Below are 26929 nucleotides of genomic sequence, written 5' to 3' on the forward strand. Positions count from 1 at the left end.
TTCCTCTACCACTGCAATAAAAGTAAATAGCAAGATTATTTAAATCCTCAAAAGCACTTATTAAAAACCCAGCTGCACAAAGTGAAACAAGTACTCCCTCTTCAAGGACCTTTCAATCTGAGACGGACTAACACTGAAACAGAGGTGCCACTCAACTGTGAAAGGCTACCTCGATATGAATATATGACAGGCCTCTGCAGTCATGAAAGTTGACGCAACCTGGCCCAATCCCAGCGTGATCTGGTCCCAGCTCCAGCCTCTGGTCAAGAGTGAACCAGAACGGAAGTGGGTTCAAACTCACATTCAGGGCCGCTATCACCTGCTTCCCCTCTCAAGTTCACACCTGGAGTGTTTCCAGTATGCTACCCATCTCAGCTACGGAAGGGAGAGTCAAGGAGAGGCCTATCCATCCCATTCCTTGAGAGTCTAGAGCCCGGGCTTGGGAGTCTGAGGTCATGGGTTCATATTTCAGCTCTGCCACTTGTCAGCTGTGTAACTGTGGACAAGTCACTTAATTTCTCTGTGCCTCAGTTACCTCATCTGTAAAATAGGGATTAGGACTGTGAGCCTCACGTGGGACAACCTGATTACCCTGTATCTCCCCAGTGCTTAGAACAGTGCTCTGCACATAGTAAGCGCTTAACAAATACCAACATTATTCCTAGCTTGGGTGATGGCCAGTGAATGGAAGGTTATCTGATACAAGATAATACTCACCTGTGTTGGGCAGCAGAGGCAAGGGAGAGAGTCGAGGCGGGAAACTCCAGATTACTGCACGGAAGAAGGCAAGGGTAAACTGCTTCTGTATTTTTACCAAGAAAACTCTATGGATACACAATAATAATGATGGTATTTGTTAAGCAATTACTGTGTGCCAAGCACTGTTCTAAGCACTGGGGTAGATCCGACGTAATCAAGTTGTCTCCCTTGGGGTTCACAGTCTTAATCCCCATTTTACAGATGAGGGAACTGAGGCACAGAGGAAGGGAAGTGACTTGCCCAAGGTCACACAACAGACAAGTGTCAGAGCCACTTCACCACAGAGTTCCCAGAGACCCTCCAAATTGTTATGCTTTCCAGGGCTGGAATGTACTTCCCGATGTGGAGCATATCTGAGGTCTAGGGGTGTAGTTTGGAGATACCTCAAGGGCTAGTAAATGCCTAAGTGGCAACATATATCGCAGTACATAGCCCAACATTTATCTGGAGCCCTCTTCACTGGCAAACCTTCATGTACTCCAATCAACTGGAAAGGCTCCGTAATGATATCTCACACCAATACCTTGATTCTGAAAAACTCTGCTATTTTTCTGGAAACAGAAAAGTGTGGCCTTTGAAAGCAGTAGTAAATAGAATGAAAGTTTCAGCTATAATACACACCACAGGGACCATCCTTCACTCTGAAGCACATATGCTTTCACAGGATAACAAGGTCACTTACACCTTCAAGGCAAGGTAGAATCTGTGGGCCACACACAAGCTACTTCAGAGATTAATAATTTTCACTTACATTTCTCAAACTCCATCCCCACACTAAGATACCTTATGTGCATCAAGATGGGCATATTCCATGTACTGTAAATATAAAACATTCTAGATTGTTGTTCACTTTTCAGAATGAACTGCCTCTGCAGTGTAATTGTTAAGTTTCAAGGAATAATCTGAAGAGAACAGAAGAAGGATCTTCTCAGTTATAGGGCATAAACTGCAAAACTCTCATAGCTCTATTTTCCTCCTAAAACCCATTCCATTTTCCAATTGCAGCATCACCACTTATTTCAAGGGTATACATTTTGGGTTTTAACAAAAATTGGTGGCTTTCCAGTCTCCTCTTAATTTCTAATTAGTTCAAATAGATTATCAATCAGAGAAACATGTAGCTCTTGTTTTTCTGGTTGCTTTTGAAAGAAAAGTTTTACATCAAGAAAAGTTTTACATGCTTTAGGAACACACATAACAAGGTTTTGCTATGCAGGCTCTGAAAAGTAATTACAGACAGGTGGAGAATAAATGCTTACTCCTGTTTCATTACAACTTTTGAAAAATCACATAGCCTTCACTATTTCACAATGCTGTCTAGACATTAGCTACATACTGAAGTGGCTAACTATGCACCCATAGGTATCACATGGCACACATCTGAAAAAGGAGGTCACAACAAAGAAGCAATGCTCAACATGGGTTTTATTTCAGAGTTTCCAGAATTGATAGAATATGCATTTTCTCTAAGGTACATCCAAAGGAAAAAGGTTACACTAAAAGGTTGACACCATGACTCTCAAAACTTTTGTGTGTGTGATTTTTTTTTTCATCAGATACCCAATGAATCCACTGAGAACTTTGGTGATAGACTGCCAAATTGATAACCTTTAGCACTTCAATTTTCATCAAATGACAAAGATAGGATTCCCTTGAGAGAGTGAATATCAAATGGCAATCTTCTCTGAGAAGTGAGTAGAAATCCAGGATGCTGGAGAATCCCTCAAACATTACATCAATTATGGGATTGTTTAAAATAAACTTTGGTAACATGAAAATAATGCTGGATTTGTCTAAATTGCTAACTTCGAATAAGACTAACGTGGTAGTGGCAAAGTGTAGTATTTTATAGTCTGTTCATTGTTAACCCCACAAGGACAGTCTCCTTTGACAATTGGCTGATTTTCCTTAGGTTGATGAAAGCTGTGGGTAGGTTGAGACGGGGTAAAATGTGCTTTGGGCCTCTTATATGGCCCAGGCTTCTACTCTTCTGGAATTTATTTAATTGGATTACTGTCTGTCTCCTCACATCTACTAACTCTGTCTTACTGTCTTAAGAGCTTAGCACAGTGCTCTGCACACAGCAAGCACTCAACTACCTTTGACTGATCTTCCAAGACCATAGATTTTTGAAAGACCCAACATGTTCCAAAACTGCTCTGCGTTACATTTTTGGATGGCTTAAAGGACACCCTCTGTTAGTTGTACAGCCTTTAATCAGTGGCAGGTGTCTATGTGAATGCCCTGAGAGATTCTGGAAATGTCACCTGAAAATTTAGAGTTGGGACCACCAGGTTTGCCCTGTTCTGAAAATGATTTATGCAAAAAGGCTCTCTGGAAAAAAAAATCAGCATATGCCATTTGAGATTTGTGTCTTTATTTCTATTCCCCTCTTGAAAACTCTTCCATAAAAATGCAGTTTGAAATTATGAGGTTGCTTTAGAAACTCTTTATTTTAAAGCCATAACATCCCATTTTCAATTATAAAGTTAATGAGATAAACAAAGCAGAAATTCAAATCTAGTTAAGCTGAATTAGTCTGCAATTTCCAATAATTTTATTTGACTATATTTCTCCCAATGTTCAATTTCTCATTAAGATTTTCCTGAAATCAATAATCAATCCATTGGCATTATAAGCACGATGACTAATGTTTTGGGAATCGGCCATAGAAAGCGGGGAAGTTTCATTCTTGACTAAAATACCCTCTAAGTGACAACCTCCCTGTTTACCAAGGTGATAATTTTTACACCAAAAATGTTCATCATAGTAACCATCTAGGCATCAGTGAGGCAGTTGGGAAATATGTATTCCCCATCTCCCCCAACAAAAAAAGCTAATTTTCCCCTAAAGTTATCTATTGGGCAAGACTGCCTTACAGAAGTTGAGTAATTTACCCGAGGTCACACACCAGGCAAGTGGCAGAGTCTGGATTAGAACCCAGCTCCTGTGATTTCCAAGCTGAAGCTCTTTTCAGTAGGCCATGATGTTTCTCAAAAGAATGAAACTCTCTAGGGATGTTTCAAGTAGGTCAGGACTGGAACAGCCTGGCTAAAGCTGATTGGGAAAATAGGTTGGATTATTCCATGGGGGGCGGAAGGTAACCAAATCCCCAGATTCTAGCCTTTTTACTGCATCGTTCAACTATTCCTCCGTCTTCAAATCAATGAACAATTCTACCCCGTATCCCTTAAACAGATTACATTTGCTAAGATATACCTACCTACCCAGGAACTTAATACAGTCTCTGGCACAGAGTAAGCACTTAAATACCTTAAAAGTACCTTATACTCCCCCAACTTTTGGAGAAGAATCAAATATAAATAATTATTCCAAAAAAATGTATTTTACACAAGCATGGCCAATGACCTAAACTCACTTCTTTACTATAGGAAAGAATTATGTTCCTGAAGACATTGATCTATATTTACAGCTTAAAGGAACTTTGGGAAAGGAAAATTAAGATAGGCTGCTAGTAGAGCAAATAGTACTTCAGATCGGCACTTCATTGGGCCAGCTTGCTGTGATTTATTCAATATCGTATTATGGCTTGCACAGGGAAAAACACTGCGATGCAGGGTGAGTTTTTCACTGACATTTTGAAAAAGCTGGTTTCTTTCTCTACTCAGGGGATACTTCACTGACAAAATATAACGCATGTTTACGATGGGGATGTTTGTCACTTTTCTCTCATCAATTATATGTTTGGACACATTGAGGTTAAAATTATTTAAGCAAATAAGTAGATTTCATCGGCAGTTCCATGCATAAAAAGGGGTTAGTAAAGAAATGTTCTGTTCCTTGGAATCTGGAAAGGAGAATTTATCACTGTCTCCTTCTAGTAAGGGAGAGCAGCAGCAGATCAGTCTGTGCCTGGAAGGGATAGTTGCTCCATTCCACCTCTTCTCCTCCCCATCTTTCTACCATTTCTTTACTGAAGCAAAGATGTTTTCTGAAAAGTTCTGTTAGGTCCTGCGTTAAGGTCTGGAGGTGTTTATTTCCAAATGCATTTGCTGATAATGATGCTTCACTGAAGGCGGAGGCACCAATGCAATTCAGACTCTGATTTCACCTTTATAGTGCAAAGTCAAAGATTATGGCAGTTTCAAGCTCCTCAATAGCATTATGTGACAAATCAAATGACATTTTTTTGGGAGGGGAATACTGCAATCTCCTACATTTGCATGACATTTAAATCTCCTGGTGTTTTAAGTTACTACACTAAAGCAGTAAGATATATTATCAAGGAAAACTGGAAGTAAAATGATTTATTAGTAATTATGTTATTGATTTTTTTCAGTGCAAATAGAGTTGACTGAAAAAGTGTATGATGACAAACTGAAAAATCAAGGAAACAGTACCAGCATGTGATTGTCACATTTATTAACATTCACTAAAAAGCCTGCATTAAGCTGTCAAGTATTAACAGCAAAATTGATGTCATTGCAGAAGAAGAAGATGACTTATCATTCAGATGTCATTTTCCATCAATATCAAGAATATACATAATATTAGTTTGGCTACTGAATAACTTTTAACACAGTCACTTCCCTATCCACCACCAGAAATGTTAATAGCAAGGGTTTAGCTTGGGTCAGCGAGGGAGCCAAAAACCAATTTATCATAGCAAGACCCAAGTTCAAGAAATGCATCCAGGTTCTAAACAGTGGCATTTCATCAATTACACAATTGTTCAGCAATTGGACCTGAACTACTTAGAGAATGCACAAGCTCTGAATGGGGCTGAATTGTTCACTACCTAAGATGCTCAAATCTCTCACTCTTGATATAATCAAGATGTCAAAAAATGACATCAGTACCCAGAAGACTCAATGTCATTTGGCATTCCGGGTGTCTTCTCTCTTAGATATGCCAAATAGAATGTTTCAACAAAGAGAGACCTTTTTTTGTTTAATGGCATTTTTTAAGCACTTGCTATGAGTCAAGCAGTCTAGTAAACACTGGAGTAGATACAAGGTTGGGCAGTCCTTTTCTCACATAAGGTCCGTCAGTCCATTTCTCCCTTTCACAGATGTGGTCACTGAGGCACGGAGAAGATAGGTGACTTGTCTGAAAACATACAGCAGACAAGTGGTGTAGCTGGGATTAGAACCCAATTCCTAATTGCTGTTCTCTGACTGACGCTTGTGCTCTTTCCACTAGACCACACTGCTTCCCACTCTTTCATGTAGTCTACTTGAACACACACACACATATACACTCTATCACTCTTGTCTTTACAGATGACACTACTGAGAGTAAGAATTACTTCCCATGGGCTGAAATGATCAATGAACAGTGACAATTTCTTGCACAGTGCGCATACCAAGAAATGTGCCCTTTGATGGGGTTTTACCACTGACCACTTACAATGCCAGTGCTGTTTTTCACCAGAGTTGTGGCCTAAGGAGGCAGATTTGATATTAACAGAACATTGATAATGAAGAAATAATGAGTGAGAGAAATTACATGTGACGAAAAATCCCATGAGTAAGAGCATTTAAAAATCTGAGAATATATCAAATTGAAGAGATTCAGGAATCTTTTCTAAACTAAACTGATATTAACATTTGAAAAGTATGCCTTTTTTCCCTTATTCTTTATTCATATCAAACAATAAGCACTGTAATACAGAGCTCTAATTTCAGCCAAAATGAAAATCAAAGAGGAAATTCATCAAGGAGTTTCTGACTCTTATGAGGGGCTTGGCTGAGAGCAGTTCTTAATTTATCTCAACTAGTTGGCCATAATTTGCACATCAAAAAAAAAGTGACAAAGTCAGCTGATCAAGAAACTTGCTGGGCATTTCATAGTTATTATACATTTATAAATAAAACTTTTGCAAAAGCCAAAAATGAAAATAGACCCTTTCTGAATTTATAGGTAGAAATTGTGTCTATCCAGAGTACTTACAACCTAAATGTCAAACTATTCCTGAGATTTTCTAGTACAGAGGACTAGACCATGAAATATGTCTCTCAATGACACTGCTTTTTCAAACACTCAATTCTTTTAGGAGAGGACTGTGATCGTTTTGTTCATGAATACCCACAGCATATACATAGCACATAGTTGCTAAAGTCACTTTTTTTTCCTCCTTTACCTAGGCCTTTGAGTGAGTAGAGTTTTTGTCTTCTACCCAAACAGGTCACCACGAGCAAGATAATGTGACAATCTGTTGTCATTAACTCTGGCAGAGAGGTTCTGAAGACACTAGTGAGAATTAAATGACCTAGAAAACTCAGTGTATGGAAAAGTCTGTTGTATTCAACTCTGTTATTTCTACTGCTATGCACCACTGAAGCCAAGGAACAACATGATTTGCTATAGTGACATATAAATACAAAGGTCATTTTTCAGCCTCTGTTTTATCCCAGACAAACCCTTAAATGTTTACATAGCAAATGCCTAATTCACTGAACAGTTTTTATGCATTCAAAATGTTGATCTATGAAAAGAACCACATTGGATGTGCTAAGAAGAGTTCAGCTTAAATGTAACCAGCACTTTCCTTTGGCTTTTTAAATGGTGTGTATATTAACATTTTAATACAAAAGTACCCCAGTCGAGATAAATATCAAAGGAAGGTCAAGGGGAGAGCAAAACAGAACAGATGCACACCAATATGATGAAATCCTCCTGGAATGAATTCAAGGCAGTTGGAAAAAAAAGGTCATTTGGGGTGTGCTTTGATCCAAAATTAGTCAAATGGAATTGGGTTTAAAGCTGCCAGACCTTTCACTGCTATTGAAATGTTCTTGCTTTAACTGTGTTAAGAACCTGAGGCAACAAACTCCAATAAGTCCCCAAAGTTCCCAACTTAAGGAACAGGATCTATACTAAGCTTCTTAGGCCAGATTCTCCAAATTTCAAAGGTTCATTTCCAGAAATGGGCAGGTGTCTAGCAGTAGCTAGACTTATGAGAAAGCTCAGCTTGGTTCAATATCACTGTGAGCCGTCATTATTGAATCTTTCTAAATTAGTAACTGTAGACTGGTTTCCTGGGCAGGCCAACCTGAACTTTCTTAGCCCCTCTCCGCTTCTCTCCATGCTTGATCCCAACCTACTGCACGGTGCACAGCTAAGGCAGTGTCATCCTTGCCTGATCCACCTCTTTATTCTCCATTACTATGAAACATCCTTTGGAGGCAGGCCATCTGCTTTACTGTACGAGCCTCCCTGGGGTTCTGATGGAATACAAATTCCATCTCTTCTCTCTCCACATCTGGTTTATGAGAGAGATTGTGTCTACTTCTACAGTATCACTTGAATTCATTCAATGTCAGTTGATGAAATTTATGTTTGACTGCCTCTGGAGTCTTCCCATTGGTGTATTTCTGTCCCGGTCCATTGTTGATCACCTTCCTTCTCTTCCTTTTCTTTCCTACTTTTTTTTTTCATTTGTCTTCCTCTTTATTCCCTCCCCCACAAAATGCAGGAAAAGACAAACTTGTACTCCAACCAAATGTGTCACGTGCCCAGCTTCACATCTGTAGTGAGCACTGCCACTCTTTCCCCTCTTTATATGAAAGAATCTTTCACATCATTTTCACTGCATCTGACTTTAATCCCCAGGAAACAAAAGTGAACCAGAAGCTACATCTGTTATTCAGTTCCATAAATGTTTTGAGAAGGACCCTATTTTAGCATAGAAAGCTTCCAACCACTTCTGTAATTTTTAAGATTCAAAGTTATTTTGAAACTTTAGTAAAACGACAATTCTCACTTTCAAAATCAGTTAAAGAATAAAGATAATGAATTGTCCTTCCATCCTCTCAGGTAAGACTAAGGATTTTATAGCTGTTCCTACCAGGTGGATGGGAAACAATGGTTTTCTTGCCTTTATCATCAATATCAGTAGTATTTATTGAGTTGTACTGTATGCAGAGCACTCCCCACCCACAAGGAACTTATAGTCTGGCAAGAGCAGCTTATAACAGAAAGGAACCGTGCCAAAAAATTTTTCCAGTTGCCTGTGATTTCCTAAAGCTGAACTTCTCTGCGGGGCGGAAGGGGGAGACAAAGCGATTTCAAGATGAAAAAGAAAATGATGCTCATATGGAATTTGGGATTGGCAATCTCTCTGTTACTTCAATGGCAAGCCTATCACCAAGGTATTACCAGATGTACTACTAACAATAGTAACACCTTGCTTTTTGTATAGTACTTTTATTTCTCCAAAATTCCTTCACATTATTTACCTCATCTCTACTTATAGCATTCCCGAGAGTACAGGCAGCTTTTGTTACCCTCATTTTACTGAGGAGAAAACTGAGACTTCCAAGAACTTAAACAACTTGACCAAAGTGGGCCAGAGTCAGACTACAACCCAATCTCCTGAATCCCATCCATACATTCTTCCCATTAGACAAGGGTGGCTTCCCTCACTGCCAATCAATCACTGCTTACATCAATCAATGGTATTTGAGTGCTTACTGTGTGCAGAGCAATATACTAGGCACTTGGGAGAGTACAAGAGAATTAGCAGACACATTCCCTGCCCATTATGAGTTTACAGTTTAGATAAGGAGACATTAATATGACTAAATAAGAAATTTATAATATCTAAAGATATTAACATAAGTGATGTGGGGTTGGGCGTGGGGTGAATATCCAATGTCCACAGGTCATGGATTGCATAGATGCAATTGCAATTGCATAGAAGGGAGAGCGAGCCAGGGAAAAGAGGGTTTAATCAGAGAAGGGCTCCTGAAGAAAATGTGACTTTAATAACGCTTTGAAGGTGGAGAGGGTGATGATCTGGTGCTGATAGACGGGGAGGGAGTTACAGGCTGGGGAAAGGGTGAGGGAAAGGGGTCAGTGGTGAGATAGACAATAATAATAATAATAATGTTGGTATTTGTTAAGCGCTTACTATGTGCAGAGCACTGTTCTAAGCGCTGGGGTAAGCACAGGGGAATCAGGTTGTCCCACGTGGGGCTCACAGTCTTAATCCCCATTTTACAGATTAGGGAACTGAGGCACAGAGAAGTTAAGTGACTTGCCCAAGTCACACAGCTGACAAGTGGCAGAGCTGGGATTCGAACACATGAGCCCTGACTCCAAAGCCCATGTTCTTTCCACTGCGCCACGCTGACAAGACTGGGGCCACAGTGAGTAAGCTGGCACTTGAGGAACAGACTGTGTAGGCTGGGCTGTAGTAGGAGTTCAATGAAGCGAGGTAGGATGGGGTTGGCTGAATGAGGGCTTTAAAGCCAAAGGTAAGGAGTTTTCGTTGGATACAGACGTGGATGTGTAGCCATTGGAGGTTCTTGAGGAGTGGGCCAAATGTTTACACACCACTAGCGCGTCAGCAGTTACTGTAAGAGGCCCAGTCCCATCCCTATCACCTGTCTATAAGTTCCTGTCACTGAAGATGAACTACTAAATAATCAATCTACACACAGTAAGCACTCAATAAATACGACTGAATGAATCAAACGATGGTATTTATTGAGTACTTAGGATGTGCAGGGTCCTGTTCTAAGCCCTTGGTAATGACCAATACAACAGTTGGTAAACATACTCCCTGCCCAAAATGACCTTACACTTTAAAGATAAACTCACTTCCAGTTCATACAGTATAACCAAAAATGAGCAATATTTCAAATTTCAATTTAACGTCTCTTGTTTCTCACTACAACTGCTCATATTAAATGACAAGTTGAAATTGTCAATGAATGAATGAAGATACAAGTAAACCAAAAAAAGCAAACCCAACTGTACCATTAAAATACACAACAAAAATTCCAACCACAGTTGATGGAACGATCTACATAGCATCCATCAAAAAGGCAAAACAATTCTAAAAATAAGTGCCCCCAAAAGCACCATTCTTCTCATTCCAGGCTTGTTTGCTCAGCATACTTCAGCTCTGACCATTAGTGTTATGGTGGGAAACTTTTTTCCACGCTTGTTAAAGGATGGGACTGTACCACTCTTCCAGCCCTCTCAAATTACTTTTCTGGACCAGAGCCAGTGACAGAGGGAGATGGCCATGAGCCACTAGCTGAAATCCCCATTTTCCAAATGCTCCTTTTTGCTTTTTCACTCTGCATACCTCCTGGAATGGCTGGCATTCAATTGGTGGTGTCAGGTTAAAACTGTCAATCTTTCAGCTTGAAGATTTTAGTGGATGCCATGACAGATCAGGTGCCAGGCAATGAATGAAATGGTGCTATATTTAAAGTGACACAGTGAATCCACTCTTGTCAGGTTCATCAGTTCTAATTCTGCAATGTCTGTTTGGAGAGCACAGCCTGTCTCATTTATTTCAATTGCTTTCTATTCCACCAATATGCTTTTCAATTAGTTGGGTAGACCAGTAAAGCATTTGACATAACAAGAGTGAACTATGCACTGCCAAACCTGCTTCCAAAGGCTTGCTGGAGAGTTAAACAAGCTTCTTATTTTCAACTTGGAAATGAATTTATAAATAGGTTGACAGAAAGGCTCTTCTCAAACATTAATTAGAGTTGTTTTGAACTACATGAACATAATTCATTCAGCTGGTAAATGATGGAGTGCACCAGTTCACAGGTAGCAGAGACATTTATGCCTTTATCCTCTTTCCATCTGCTGAACATTCTTCAATAAATTTAAATTGCCTATCCATCATCCATCTGGATAATGAGCATCAGATCCAAAATCCTCTTACCTACAGCTGTTATGTTATGTTGGGTTGCACTGCATTTTCACACAAGCATGGTATATAACCTATTTCAAATATTACTAGAGCAAATTAGATTGCAATTCCCAAATATGCCTCTAATTCATGACTAGAAATGTCTGATTAACATATAGGCATGTTTGTATGGGACTTCCACAGTTAATAATTCAGGATAATGTATGTGGTGCAGCAAATAACATAAAAATTAGTGACACCACATAACATATTACTACACACAGATAAAAATGATGATATTTGTTAAGCACTCACTATGTGCCAACCACTGTTCTAAGCATTGGGGTAGACGGAAGCTAATCAGATGGGGCTCAAGATGTCGTGACCATGTTGTGAGTGCGACTTCTCAACTTCAGAAGGGACTTGTCAAAGTAGTCTTTGCTTTAACCTGACAGCCACAGTCAAGCCAACCAGGTCAACTGGCCAGATAATTCAAACAGATCAATATTTTTGAGTGGTAGAGGTCTAGTGTGGTGACTGTAATATACATAGGCTCCAACCACAACCGCACAACATACTGGAACTACGTGAATTAATTACTTCCAAGACAGCCATCTTGTCCGTCTCCAGCACCCCATCAGAGACAACCGATCTGGCCATCTGAAGGTCTCAGGAGTGCTCTTCTCAGATAATTATAACTATCGATATCTAGGGTAGATTTGAGGGGTTCTTTTATGGCCAGATTGTCTGGAAACCCAGCATGTAGATGTTCAGTGTCTAATAATCAATTTTAGTGTGCTTCAAATTTTAAGCAATAAATTTTAAGCAATAGAATTTTTGGTGCAAAATTCTAGATTGTCATCCATTTAATCCAAATACACAGAGAATTACAGTATTAACTCAAGGCTAAAATTGCAGTATTTTGTGATTGAGAAATCTACCCCTTCACCATTTTGGAGATTTGTTTACCTTCTTCAGTGAAACTTTATTCTTAGATCTCCATGAACTCTTGAAGTACGGTATGTATCAATTCTTAAAAAGAAAAAAAGGGCTCATTTAAACATCCACTATACCTGAATTATCACTTCAGTGTCAGAGACCGTTCCTCAAATCAAATTGGTTTATGTACAGTATTCCTTAAATGGTTTCAGTCAGTAGTTGATAATGAAGAGTTGTGAATAGAGTCAAATATGACACCTGTTTAATGAGAGAAAAAAGTATGATCAGATTTATAGTTCTGGTTTATTTTTCTTGACTTGTGAAATTTCACTTTTACAATGAAATTATTTATGCTGAGTTATGAAAAACTAGGTATGTTGTCTATATTATATTCATTCTAACAAGTATGCTACGATTTAGAGTTGATAATTATTAAAATACAAAGACACACACAAACTCCACTGCCTCCTAATAAATGGAGTCTTTGAAAAGGTGATCACTGGTGACCAGTAACAATTTCTACAGCATTTGGTTACCTTCATCAACTTCACATGCACAGGAAAAGCTCTCTGTTCTGATTAAACTTGACTGGAAACACTGTTTCACTGTAACCGTTTTCCCTGAACTCTTGACAATTTTTTGGAATCAAAGTTATGAGTTGCTGGTGGGTATTACCAGACTCTTCAATGTTTTACCTCACAGGATGAGAGGGAGAATTGTAGGATTTAGGATGGATGTTAATTTCTTAGTGACTTGGGGTCACCAATTTAGTTCATAGAGATTAGAAACCTGAGGCCTAAGGAGCCAATACAGTACATGGAATATTGGTGAGAAAGGAAGTAGTTACTTCTACAGTCTTCATAAGTAAGGAATGATTTATTTGAATAAATGTATACTGAAATTTGTACATGATCTCAAGGAGTCAGAAATGTCATATTTTAATTCACTGAATCATGTTATTGAAGGTAGATTTGCAAAATGCAACCTGATCTGAATCTTTAAAATCCTAGAGCAGTAGACAACAGAGTAAGGAATCAGTTCTATAAGCTTTTCTCCCAAGGCAAAACTCATACACACAAAAAAAATCACCACCCAAAAAAACCTTTGAAGCCAGGATAATTTAGGGGACTCTACTGCTCTTGATTTTTAATTCCCTCTGTTGCAGTCTCTCACTCATGGGAGCACCCTAGCAATTGTATGTCTGATGGATGGGAAAGATTTTATATTAACAACTTGGGAAGAGGGAATAGGATGAGGGAATCTGGAGAATCCAGGGAGAAGCTGCTGGTCATCATGAAGAATGATGCCTCATTGTTTCTCAATAACTACGGGCTTCAGGTTGGGAGGGATTAGTGTTTAATAATAATGACAAAAATAATGGTATTTATTAAGTGCTTACTATGAGTCAGAGACCATACTAAGCTCTGGAGTAAATACAAGCAAACGAGCTCATTGTAGGCAGGGAATGTGTCTGTTTATTATTGTATTGTACTCTCCCAACTGTTTAGTAAAGTGCTCTGCACACAGTAAGTGCTCATTACATGGGATTAAATGAAATACAATTGAATGAATAAGTGTAGAAGCAACCAATTCCTACCCCACCCCCAAATACACACACACAGCCTTGTATTTTCCCCTGCCCAGGGTCATGTCTACTTGAGCTGCAGGCAAAGCAGATATGCCTAGAATGTGTGTGTGTGTGTGTGTGTGTGTGTGTTTGGTAGGGGACGTGGGGGAGGGACTCAGGGCTGTTCCTCAAGACCCAGGGTCTTGCACAGTGCAAGCACTAAGTTTTGTTAGGGAAGGAGGAACGCATTCATTACACTTGTATGGGGAGAAAAGAGAATACACTATCTAATCTCCTAAGGCAGTTACAGACAGACATCGTTGGATACGACAAAGACAAGAAGAGTTCGATTTTTCCCTACCACTCTTCAAACTGGCTTAACTTTTCTGAGGAGACCACTAGCTGAGATGAAGAAATAGGTTCTTTCACCCTTCACACCTTGGACTTTATTTTTAGACTGTCAAAGGAAGCCAACCAAAAAGATGTCTTTTGTCACCCGGATACTTGCCCTCCTGGAAATGAAGAATAACTGTCATCTCATTTGATGGAGGTTACTAACCAGCTGAAATTAATGACAGACTGTATCAAATTTGAGTTGGACTTAAAACAGGGAGAAAGGAGAATACATACTTGAAAATTCCAAATCAATTAATTAAATGGAATACTATTCAAAGCTTGTTGGCTCTGAGAGGAGGCAAAGACCCTGCGTTTCTATTTATTGGCTTATAAATTTACTATTTTACTGGTTTAAGATATTATTTTATCAAATACCCTGAAACAGAGAGATTCAAGAAGTCTAATCTTTAGGGAGCTAGCATGAACAAAAGTCAATTTCCTAGCACTTATAAACCTCCACTATTGATTCTAATTTTTATTGAAATGTCAATAAAGATTTCTTAATAAATACTTAGCAAAATCATAAAAAAATAGCAGCCAAACGGGTGCAGCAAATGTGATCACCTAAATAAAAACACTTAGCACTTCGTTTCTGTGGGGGAAATGAAATGAGATTTAGGAAGCTGATAAACACTACAATAGTTGTGAATGAAAGACAACGTAAGAGCATACCCAGTTCTCTAATGGAAGGATTTTGTTCCTAAAACAAGACTAGATATAAGGAAAACTCATGCTTCAGCTGTTATATCTGTGGGGGTTTTTCCCTCCATACAATGTCCTAGATCTCTCTCTCTCTCTCCACGTAATCAGCCTGCTCCACATACACACACTACTCCATCAGTCTCCTCACTGGTGTCTCTGCCTCACGTCTACCCTTTTCAGTCCATACTTGATGATGATGATACTATGTGCCAAGCACTGATCTAAGCATTTTCATTATATCTAGATTGCTTTTCTAAAATGTAATTTTTTACCTACCTCCCAGTCCTCCAAGACCTTAAATGGTTACCAACTGCTCTCCAGATAAAGCAAATATTCCTGACCATTGACTTTAAGGCACTCGATTAGCTCTCTCCTCATTATTCATTCTCTTTTAATGACAATAATAATAATCATAATGGCATTTATTAAGCACTTGCTATGTGCAGAGCACTGTACTAAGCACTAGGGTAGATATGAGGTAATTGGGTTGGACATAGTCCGTGTCCCATATGGGGGCCACAGTCTTAATCTCCACTGTAAAGATGAGGTAACTGAGGCACAGAGAAGTGAAGTGACTTGCCCAAAGTCACACAGCAGGCAAGTGGCAGAGCCAGGATTAGAACCTATGACCTGCTGATTCTCAGGCCCATGCCCTATCTACTATGCCATTCTCTTCTTTTCCCACAACTCTCTTGCTAACACTTCATTCCTTTCAAGCTAACCTCCCTGTTTCCCTTCTGGCCTTTCTCGCCTCAGTTTCTCTTTTTGCCTGAATCTCCCTCCCTCTGCAAATATGCCAGGTCCCAGCTCTCCCCATTATTAAAACCCTGTGAAATCCCACCTCTTCCAGGAGGCTTTCCCCAATTAATTTTCCCTCTCTCCATGTCATAGCCTACCAACTACCAGCTCAACACATTTGCACCACCACACTGATGAACTTCAAAAACCACCATCAGCAGATATGTACAAATCAATTTACACTGTAATATAGGCACTTAGAAATCCACATATCCATCTTTCCATTTTTGCTTTCCTCCTATCTGTATTTCAGGTATTTCACCTTTACTAATTATTAATGAATTAATTACTAGATTGCAGGCTCTTTGAGGACAGGAATCCTACCTACTGTACTTTCTCAAGTTCTTAAAACAGTGCTCAGCGTAGAGAAAGTACTCAATATGCTTCATTGCTCACTCCTGTGGTCCAATGCCAGGTGTATACCCACAAGGAGTTTCTTCGATATTATGGTATGTCGAGTGAAAACAAACACACTGTCAGAGGAACATTCTCTAATTCCTTAAGTACTGTGTACCTCACTGCAAGTGGAAAACAAACAGCATAAAACAACAGTGAGTCTACTTCCAGTCTGATCTCTTCAAGTCTGTAATGACCAAGTTGGCAGAGTTTGGGAAATAAATTTTGCAAAGACTGCTTCAGATCCAAGTCTGCCTAGGGCAAACAACATTTAGCACCGATCTTCTTTGAAGGCACCTCCCTTCGCAGGCAAGCCTAATTTGGGGCACAACCCTAACCACCTTGAATCCCACCAAGGAACCTTCATGCCTTCCTGCCTCCCTGATTGACAGACTGCAGTTTAAAGCTGTTCCACAACCCCATCCTTGTCCTAATTCCACTGTTACTCTGGGAACCTGAAATAAAAAACAAAACAGTTTGTGACATTGCTAATGCTACAAAAGAAGGAGGGAGACTGTATTACAGGAACAGCTAATTTTTTTTTACAACCTGCTTTTCATGTAATAGAGGGAGCTGAAAGGAAATAAAAAAAGTCCACATCTCAGGATGCAAGTATTTCTTGTGACTATGTGTGCTTGGCCACAACTGAACAAGTTAATGATAAATAGATAACCTAATTACATCTAAATCAAATGGCAATGAAAGCACTGATGCACTTTTGCTGAAACATTCTCCCCACATTAGATTCAAAACTCCTTGAGGGAAAGCACTGTGTCCTCTATCTCTCGTTCTCTCTTCACACAGAAATAATAATTGCGGGTTTTTGTTAAGCGCTTACTATGTGTCAGGCACCATACTGAGCACTGGGATTGATAAGAGTAAAACAGGTTGGGACACCGTCCCTGGCCCACATGGGGCTCACACTCTTAATCCCCATTTTACAGGTGAGGTAACTGAAGGGCACAGAGAAGTGAAGTGACATGCTCCAGGACACACAGCAAACAAGAGGCTGAACCGGGATTAGAAATCAAGACCTTTTTAATCTCAGACCCATGCTCTATCCACTACGCCACGCTGCTTCCCCAGTAGGTACTCAATAAATACCACTTTACTGTTTTAATCAGATTAAAGGATAGGACTATCCGGAGCCATGTCCAAATACAAAAAGCACACAGAAACAAACCTTCTCTAAATCCTCACCTGAATAAATTTCAGTCATTTTACCAATTTACAGCAATTAAAACTAGTTTTTTTTTTTTTTTTTGAGTGGTATTTGTTAAGTACTTACTACATGCCAGGCTTTGTAATTAAGTGCTGGGGTAGATACAAATTTATCAGGTTGGACACAGTCCATGTCCCACTGCCTTAATCCCCATTTGCAAATGAAAAGGTAACTGATGCAGAGGAGTGATTTACCCAAGGTCACACAGCAGACAAGTGGCAGATCCGGGATTAGAATCCAGGTCCTTCTGACTTCCAGGCCCGTTCTCTATCCACTAGGCCACACTGTTTCCAGTTTAGGAACCTTTCTTTCCCTGCATGAAGGAAGGAAAATGATTTTACTTTTGTTTAGATCAAAGTTACAGCATGTTATGGAAATAAATAGAAAACAAAAGGTATGGTTTTGCTAGCATTAAAATCAAGGCCTGTGTTTGCAGTCTTAGTTGGCCATTTAATAAGGACACAGTACAAAGCTTTGCGCACAATAAATTTAATACGAAGAGGAGTAGTGTGGCATAGTGGAAAAAGCATGTGCTTGAGAATCAAAGGAACCTTGGTCCTAATCCTGGCTCAGCGAGTTGTCTGCTGTGTGGCTTGGGGCAAATCACTTAACTTCTCTATGCCTCAGTTTCCTCATACATAAAATGGGGATTCAACTTAGATTGTGAGCCCCACATGGGAAAAAAAAACAAACCTTGCCCAACTTGATTAACTTGTACTTACCCCAGTGATTAGAACAGTTTTGACACACAGTGAGTGCTTAAGTGATATCATACTCATGAATAAGATGCTTAATAAATACTATCACTGCTACCAAGAGTAGTGGAACAGAGTGGATACCATATAAGGATATTTGTAAATATCAACTCAATAATAATCCATCTGTATAGCATAACTACATAGAACAATCCAGAATAGTGCTTCTTATTTTCTCACGCATGGATCAGTTTTTACCTTTTAAAATACACAAATTTTGTCCCTTGCCCACAAACCAAGATGACTAAATACTTACTCCTCCCCACCACCCACATACACACTATATTCAATGTATTCCAAGTGCTAACACACATTATTAGGGGATTTTCTCCTTCCTTTGAAACAACTAATGGCAGGCTTTCACTCTTTCAAGAAGAGAAGGAATCCCATTGGGCCAACTGTCTAATCCAGCTTGTCAAATCTTATTATTTCCAATTATATTGCATTAGACTGAGGCCACCTAAAAAACCAATCTCAGAATGCTACATATAGCCTGAGATCTTACCATCCAACATTAGGTTTATTTTCTTTTTAGCTTTTGGAGGATGATTTCATTTACCAGCCAACTTCCAGGAACCCAGGGGCAGATTAACTGACTTCAAATTAACTATATTCCAGGGATGCATCTTTTCCTTCATCTTGCTATCCTTTGCCACTGCTGTGGGAGCTGTTGGCTAGCTTTTTCAAAGATACTAAAAAGGGTGAGGTGGAGTTATCAGCAGAAAAAAAGGCAGAGATGTGGAATGGAAAAAAAGTGCAAATTATCTTCCTAAAACTACAATTTAATTTGATTCCTTTTCTCCTGTTCTCAAGGAATTTACAGTCTGGAATTTGGCTAAAGTGCAGTGAGGGAATTAGGGAACAACCAACTGATGACATGAGCCTTTGTGCTGCATTAAAGAAGTGGTGTGGCCTAATGGAAAGAACAAGGCCTATGAATCAGAGGACTTGGGTTTTAATCCTGGCTCCATCTTTTGCCTGGCAAGTGACCTTGGGCAAGACAGACCTCAAACAAGTCATTTCCTGTCCCTGTGACTCAATTTCCTCCTCCACACAATCAGGGTTAAACACGTGTTCTCCTTCCTACTTAGACTGTGAGCCCCATGTAGGACAAGGGCTGTATCTTACCCAATTATCTCATATCTACCCCATCACCTAATACAGTGCTTAGCTTATAGCAAGCACTTAACAAATACTGTTATTATCATTATTATTAATATATTAATATAATACTATTGGTAATTCTATTAATAATAACAATAATGATAATAATAACTGCTTTTGCCCACACATCTGTTTTCAGAACAATTAAATGTCATAGGATGAGGCTTTGCTACTGTGAGGTTTTGCAAGAACTAGACCCAACCAAAAAGAGGATCAGAGATGGCGGTTGGAAGGTTTTTTGTTTTGTCTTTTTGTTTTAATTTAAAATGTCATTCATTCATTCATTCAATAGTATTTATTGAGCGCTTACTATGTGCAGAGCACTGTACTAAGCGCTTGGGATGAACAAGTCGGCAACAGATAGAGACAGTCCCTGCCGTTTGACGGGCTTACAGTCTAATCGGGGGAGACGGACAGACAAGAACAATGGCACTAAACAGCGTCAAGGGGAAGAACATCTCGTAAAAACAATGGCAACTAAATAGAATCAAGGCGATGTACAATTCATTAACAAAATAAATAGGGTAACGAAAATATATACAGTTGAGCGGACGGGTACAGTGCTGTGGGGATGGGAAGGGAGAGGTGGAGGAGCAGAGGGAAAAGGGGAAAATGAGGCTTTAGCTGCGGAGAGGTAAAGGGGGGATGGCAGAGGGAGTAGAGGGGGAAGAGGAGCTCAGTCTGGGAAGGCCTCTTGGAGGAGGTGATTTTTAAGTAAGGTTTTGAAGAGGGAAAGAGAATCAGTTTGGCGGAGGTGAGGAGGGAGGGCGTTCCAGGACCGCGGGAGGACGTGACCCACGGGTCGACGGCGGGATAGGCGAGACCGAGGGACGGCGAGGAGGTGGGCGGCAGAGGAGCGGAGCGTGCGGGGTGGGCGGTAGAAAGAGAGAAGGGAGGAGAGGTAGGAAGGGGTCATAAACCCCTATGCTATGATGTGTCACCATTAGCAGCAGCCACTAGAGGACACTCTGTTGTATCTGTCACTTTTTATTAAAGGTAAAAGGTAACTAGAACTCTTGAGGTGGTGTTTGTCTTCCCAGCTGTTGGGTCAGAAGGCCACTCTGTAGTCTATAAGAGAACACTAAATCGTGTGATGTGAGATTTTCTTTCACTAAATCACAAACTCCCAAACCAACCCTGTTACTGCCATTTGTCACACAGTTACAGGAGATGTCTTGAAACTCAACAAACACTAATCTCCCCAAGCCCGATGTCATCGAACACAACTCCTTCTCACATACCAATATATGTGTGTTTATGCATGTGTATAGACACACACACACACACACGTGCACGCAATAAGCGCTCAATAAACATGATTGAATATATGTATACACTACATATGGAGAGAGAGGGAGAGGACATGCACTGTGACCTCTTAGCTGACTTTATTTGACTTTACTCCCTCGGGAAAGTCAAATTCAGTAGCAGTAAAATAAAATAAAAAAGACACTACTACCACTTTCTACCATTGGCACAGCAACTGTTCGTCTTTTCTACTGTTCAGTGTAAATGTCGCTAGAGCCCAGTAAGGAAAGTAACACATTCTGAAACCCAGCAATCCTGTTGCCCAAATTAGTGACCATTTTAGGGGGAACTGCTCTGAACTGAGCTTTATTTAAAGGGGCTCCCTCAGGGTGCTCTTTACTGAGGCAAAAGGTTTCTTAGCCATCAAATTGATTTTTTTTTTAATGCTTCAATTCCACTGTTAGAAAGTGTCATTACCAAATGAAAAATAGACAATTGTATTTAGAATCTTCAGAGATGTGAAAGTCTCAGGCATTTAGGCATAGTAGGGGAAAGGCCATCAGCCTTAAGTATTTTCCCAAACCCAACCATGAACCACAAATCCATCCTTTTTCTCCATCACTCTCCAATTTCCCCTTTCTGCAATTTACTTTCATGTCTGGCTCCTGCTCTAGACTGTAAGTTCCTTGGGCAGGGATTGTGTCTACCAATTTTATTGTATCGTACTCTCCCAAGTGCATAATACAGTGCTCTCCACACAGTAAGCACTCCATGAATACTACTGATTGAGTGATTTAAATTCTCTTTGAACTGTAGACCTGGAAATCTAACATCCTATTTCCCTTTCCCAGGACACGGTTCTAAAGTTTGAAGTGGGGTCTGGGAAAGGATGCATATGTCCTGGGCGGAGACCAGAGGCGTCAATGAAGAGGAATCAACTCAATCAGCTCTCAATCAGAGCACTTGGGAGAGTACAACAGAGTTGGTTGGCACATTCCCTAAGCACGATGAATTTACAGTCTACAGGGGGAGACAGATATTAAATTATGGTTACATAAGTGGCATAGAGCTAACAATAGGGTAACCATCAAGTCCTAAACGGTAGAGCTCCAGTGCATAAGTGAGGCCAAAGGGAGAGGAATTGATGGCTTAGTCGGGGAAGGCCTCTTGTAGAAGATGCAATTTTAATATGGCGTTAAAGGTGGGGAGTGGGGATTTGTCAGATAGGAAATGGGGGTAATTCCAGACCAGAGGGAGGGCGGGAGCAAAGGGTTGGTGGATAGATGAGATTGAGATTCACTGAGTTACCTGCTCAATGAACCATATTCTAAACATTTTTGCCTTCGGCCTTTTGCTCACACACCTCCTTCTGGTTCAAACTCCCTTCTCTTTCACATCCAGAAGGCTACTGCTCTTCCCATCTTCAAAGCGCTTCTGAAATCACAGCGCTTCCACTAGGCCTCCCCTGGTTAATCTCATATCTACCCACTGCCACTTCAACCTTTCAACACCAAGCATTTGGGCATTCACTTGACCACACCTCTCACAAGTACTTCATAATATAGATCTTTAGTAAGGTATTGAAGTGGCATGCCTTAGTGGTAGACAAAAGACGATTGAATGAATGAATGTTTCCTGATTCTATTGCACTCTTCCAATTGCTTAATACAATTCTCTACATTATGTACTGTCCACAGAAGTGTGCAGTAAATACTATTGATTATTCAGTGCTCTGAACACAGCAAGTGCTCAATAAATACGAGTGATTTTTAGCTTGTTCAGTAAAGGATCAAGTGTAATCACTGGGGAGTGGGAGGGCCTTTTTATCACTCCTCTCTTGTCTCAAATCCGAAGAGAATTCCTGGGTCAGCGTAAGACTGTCATGTTTTGCTTACACAATGGGAAGAATCAGCTTCAGTAACTTTGGATTTACGAGGCATCTTTTTTTTTTTTTAAACGGAACAACGTTCAGATTCAGCATTTCATTTATCCTAACAGCTTTTCACCCCTGGGGCAACCCAGAATGAGCTCTTCCTGCCAAGTGGTCTCTCTACATCACAACCTAAAATAGCTCATTCCTTCCTTTTATTTTCCATACTTGCCAAAAGGGACACGAAGAAGGTGTTTGGGGTCAGATAAGGCTTTACCTTTGGAAAATGTTTGTTTCTCAGAGCTGCTGTCTAAAATAATCAAATCCCTTTTTGGTGGGTTTGAGTGGGCTGATACGATCGTACTCTATAAAGGACACACCACAATACAAAGCAGGACCAAATTAAGGTTCTAGTCAGTTCGCGAGCAGTATTTATTGAGTGTTCACTGTGTGCACACCCCTGTACTAAGCACTTGGGAGAGTAAAGTTTAGCAACAGACACATTCCCTACTCACAATGAGCTTACAGACTAGGGGGAAGAGAGACATTAATATGAATAAATCACAAATATGGACATAAGCGCTGTGGGGCAGGGATGGGGAATGAATGAAGGGAACAAGTCAGGGCAAGAGAGAAAGAAGAGGAAGAAGAGGAAAGGAGGGCTTAGTTTAGGGAAGGCCTCTTGGAGGAGATGTGCCTTTCATTAAGGCTTTGAAGGGGGGAGACTAATTTTCTAGTGGACTTGGGGCAGGATGAAGATGACCCTCTCAAAGCACTTTTCCCTCCCCGACACTGGCAGGGTCAAGTCAGCCAGACAAGATATGTCGGAAGTGGGATGAGATGGGATATTCAGATATCCTTGACATGTCCCCAGTGGCCAGTCTTATGGATGAAGAGAAGAAAACATCAGCCCCTGCGCACAAACAGAGGTGGCCACATCAATGGGGAATAATTGACAGCTCCAAGGATGGTGGGCCAATACAGCCCTGACCAAAACAGAATTCCCCTCTTCGTTGCTTTTGTTAGTTACCCCCACCATGGACACCTTTCTATTTCCTCAGCCAATCAACAGTATTTCTGTGCTCTTTTTTTTCTTTCTATGCTATTGAAGAGCTTACTGTGCTAAGCACTTGGGGTAGATACAAGGTAATCAGATGGAACACAGTCCCTGCTCCATATGGGCTCACAGGACAAAAGATGCACCCAACTTAAAGAAAACACAAGTGAGACATTAAGCAACCAATAGCAAACAGATAAATGAGAAAGAGCATGGTATAGTGGATACAGCACAAGCCTGGGTGTCAGAATAATAATAATAATAATAATGTTGGTATTTGTTAAGCACTTACTATGTGCAGAGCACTGGGGTAAATACAGGGTAATCAGGTTATCCCACGCAGGGCTCACAGTCAATCCCCATTTTACAGATGAGGTAACTGAGGCACAGAGAAGTGAAGTGACTTGCCCACAGTCACACAGCTGACACAAGGTTGTGGGTTCTAATTCTGACTCTGCCACTTGTCTGCTATGTGACCTTGGCTGAGTCAGTTCATTTCTCTGCGCCTCAGGTATCTCTAAAAAAAGGGATCGAGACTCTACAGTGTAAGCTCATTGTGGGCAGGAAATTCTTCTGTTTGTTATATTGCACTCTCCCAAGCTCTTAATAAAGTGCTCTCCATAAAGTAAGTGCTCAATAAATACGATTGAATGAATGAGACTGTCCAGCCAGATTTGCTTAATATAGTGCCTGGCACTAAGAGCTTAACAAATACCACAGCTATTATTATAAATTCACAGAGCTGTTTGTGGCTAAAAGAGGTGTCATCAAGATGTCTGCCCTATAACTATAGACAAGACCTATTACTCCTACAGCCTGCCTTACCATATGAATGTTGTTGGGTCTGTGGATCTGGGTGAGAGAAAGTCATTGCTCAATGCAACCCGCTATTATATAACATGATAATATGGGATTTTTTTCAGCTCTGTGCGCCAAGAAATGTACTAAGCCTTGGGGAAGAAAAATGCAATCATGTCAGACACAGTCCCTTTCTCACACGGGGCTCATTATGTAAAGGAGAGGGAGAATAGGAACATTTTTAGATGAGGAAAGTGAGGCAGAGAAAAGTAAAGTGAACTGCTCAAAGTCACACAGCAAACCAGCACAGACCTGGGATTAGAACCCAGGCTCTGACTCTCAAGCATGTGCTCTTTCCACTACTGCTTCTCAATATTATTATACCTCTTTCTTCTGAAGTACTTTACCAGGCACAGTAACCCTATGAAGTACAGAGAAACAGGTAAGAGAATTCCCATTTTACAGATGAGGAGATTGAGGCCCAGAGAGAGTAAACAAATGGTTTGAGAAGTGGTAGTAGTACTGATATTTATGCAGCATCCTCTGGGGGCAATGCAGTGTATTAAGTGGGTTTGAAAATTTAATAAAAACAAGTCAAGGCCACCTGCCCACAACAGATTTACCCCCTAACATGGCTCACTCTTGGCTTCAAAGCTGACCATCCCCTGGCCCCCTCCTACCTCACCTCCCTTCTCTCCTTCTCCAGCCCACCCCCCTACACTCCGCTCATCTGCTGCTCACCTCCTCACAGTGTCTTGTTCTCACCTGTCCCGCTGTCGCCCTGACCTGGAATGCCCTCCCTCCTCACATCTGCCAAACTAACTGTTCCCCTCTTCAAAACCCTACTGAGAGCTCACCTCCTCCAGGAGGCCTTCCCAGACTGAGCCCCCCTTTCCCTCTGCCCCTCCTCTCCTCCTCAATCCACCTACTTTCCTCCCTCTGTTCTTCCCCCTTCACCTCCCCACAGAACTTGTGCATATTTGTATATATTACTCTGTTTTGTTAATGATGTGTATATATCTATGATTCTATTTATCTTTTTGGTATTGATGCCTGACTACTTTTTTTTTGTCTGTCTCCCCCTTTTAATAATATAATAATAATGTTGGTATTCGTTAAGCACTTACTATGTGCAGAGCACTGTTCTAAGCACTGGGGTAGATACAGGGTAATCAGGTTGTCCCACATGAGGCTCACAATCTTCATCCCCATTTTACAGATGAGGTAACTGAGGCCCAGAGAAGTTAAGTGACTTGCCCACAGTCACACAGTTGAGAGGTGGCAGAGTGGGGGTTCGAACCCATGACCTCTGACTACCAAGCCCGTGCTCTTTCCACTGAGCCATGCTGCTTCTCTGTGGGAATCACACTGAAGGGATATAAAATGAAATTATAATAATAATATAATATAATAATAATAATGTTGGTATTTGTTAAGCACTTACTATGTGCAGAGCACTGTGCTAAGCGCTGGGGTAAATACAGGGTAATCAGGTTGTCCCAAGTGAAACTCACAGCTAATCCCCATTTTACAGATGAGGTAACAGACAGAGAGAAGTGAAGTGACTTGCCCACAGTCACACAACTGACAAGTGGCAGAGCCAGGATTCGAACCCATGACCTCTGACTCCCAAGCCCAAGCTCTTTCCATTGAGCCACGCTGTGAGCCCATTGTTGGGCAGGGATTGTCTCTATATGTTGCCAAATTGTACATTCCAAGTGTTTAGTACAGTGCGCTGCACACAATAAGCGCTCAATAAATAACGATTGAATGAATGGATGGATGTAAAGGATTTACCAATTGAGTAATCAGACTATTTTACTGAAGTGGAAATAAATAAAGGGTTTAGACGGGCAGAGAGTTGTGATCTATTGTGTTTGGGGAGAGAGTATCAGGACAAGGGCAGTGAGGGAATTTAGAAGTGAGAGTTAAGAGGGAAGTACAGTTAGATTGTTTTGGGTAGAGACAGGCGGTGGGCTCAGAAGTACTTGAAGAGAGCCAATATCAATCAACAGGTGTTTTTTTTTTTATTGAGCACTGTGTCCTCAACATTACACTAAACCATGTAATCTGTAGAATGGGGTGTGTTGCATAGAGCTTTGAGGTCACACAGCTGCTACTGGTGACAATCACATTTATTGTGCATTTACTGTGTACAGAGCAGTGAACTAAGCTTTTTGGAGAATACAACAGAGTTGGTAGACATGTCCCCTACCCACAAGGTGCTCACAGCCTAGAAGGGGAGACAGATATTAAAATGAATTATGGATATGCATTTAAGTGCTGAGAGTGAATAAAAGGGCACAAATTCAAGTGCAAGGGTGCTGCAATAAGGAATAGGAGAAATGAGGGCTTAATTAGCGAAAGTTGGTAGAACTGGGGGTGAAATTCCCCAGATACAAGTTTTTTTGTTTTTGTTATTTTCCACTAGACACCTCCAATTCGAAGAATTCATATATCTGTACAACCGATAAAACACTGCCCTCCTAATCCTAATTTGAAGTAGTTAAAAAGTGGGCAATCCTATGATAATAGCTTGCTGAAGAGACCCAAGTGTGGTTGAGTAGCATTTCTCGTGTTTTAAGAGCCCTCTCAGAAAAACAATGCTCACCCAGTTGGGATCAGAAGCTAGAA

The 26929-nt window shown here is 40.5% G+C and overlaps 1 protein-coding gene across 10 annotated transcripts in view; it reads right to left on the reverse strand.

Annotated features, from left to right (window-relative positions):
• Positions 1-26929, reverse strand: part of CNTN5 (contactin 5) — a 653229-nt gene that overhangs the window by 433991 nt on the left and 192309 nt on the right. For 7 of the 10 annotated variants that reach the window (XM_003430617.4, XM_029048198.2, XM_029048193.2 and 4 more), the window contains 2 exons: positions 17598-17716; positions 12457-12580 (listed from right to left, as the gene is read on the reverse strand). The gene's annotated coding sequence lies outside the window, so the exon portion shown is untranslated. The remainder of the gene's footprint in view (positions 1-12456; positions 12581-17597; positions 17717-26929) is intronic. The other 3 variants (XM_029048199.2, XM_029048197.2, XM_039914899.1) reach the window with 1 other exon arrangement.

Source organism: Ornithorhynchus anatinus, chromosome 20 (genome assembly GCF_004115215.2).
Source record: "Ornithorhynchus anatinus isolate Pmale09 chromosome 20, mOrnAna1.pri.v4, whole genome shotgun sequence".
Lineage (NCBI taxonomy): Eukaryota > Metazoa > Chordata > Mammalia > Monotremata > Ornithorhynchidae > Ornithorhynchus > Ornithorhynchus anatinus.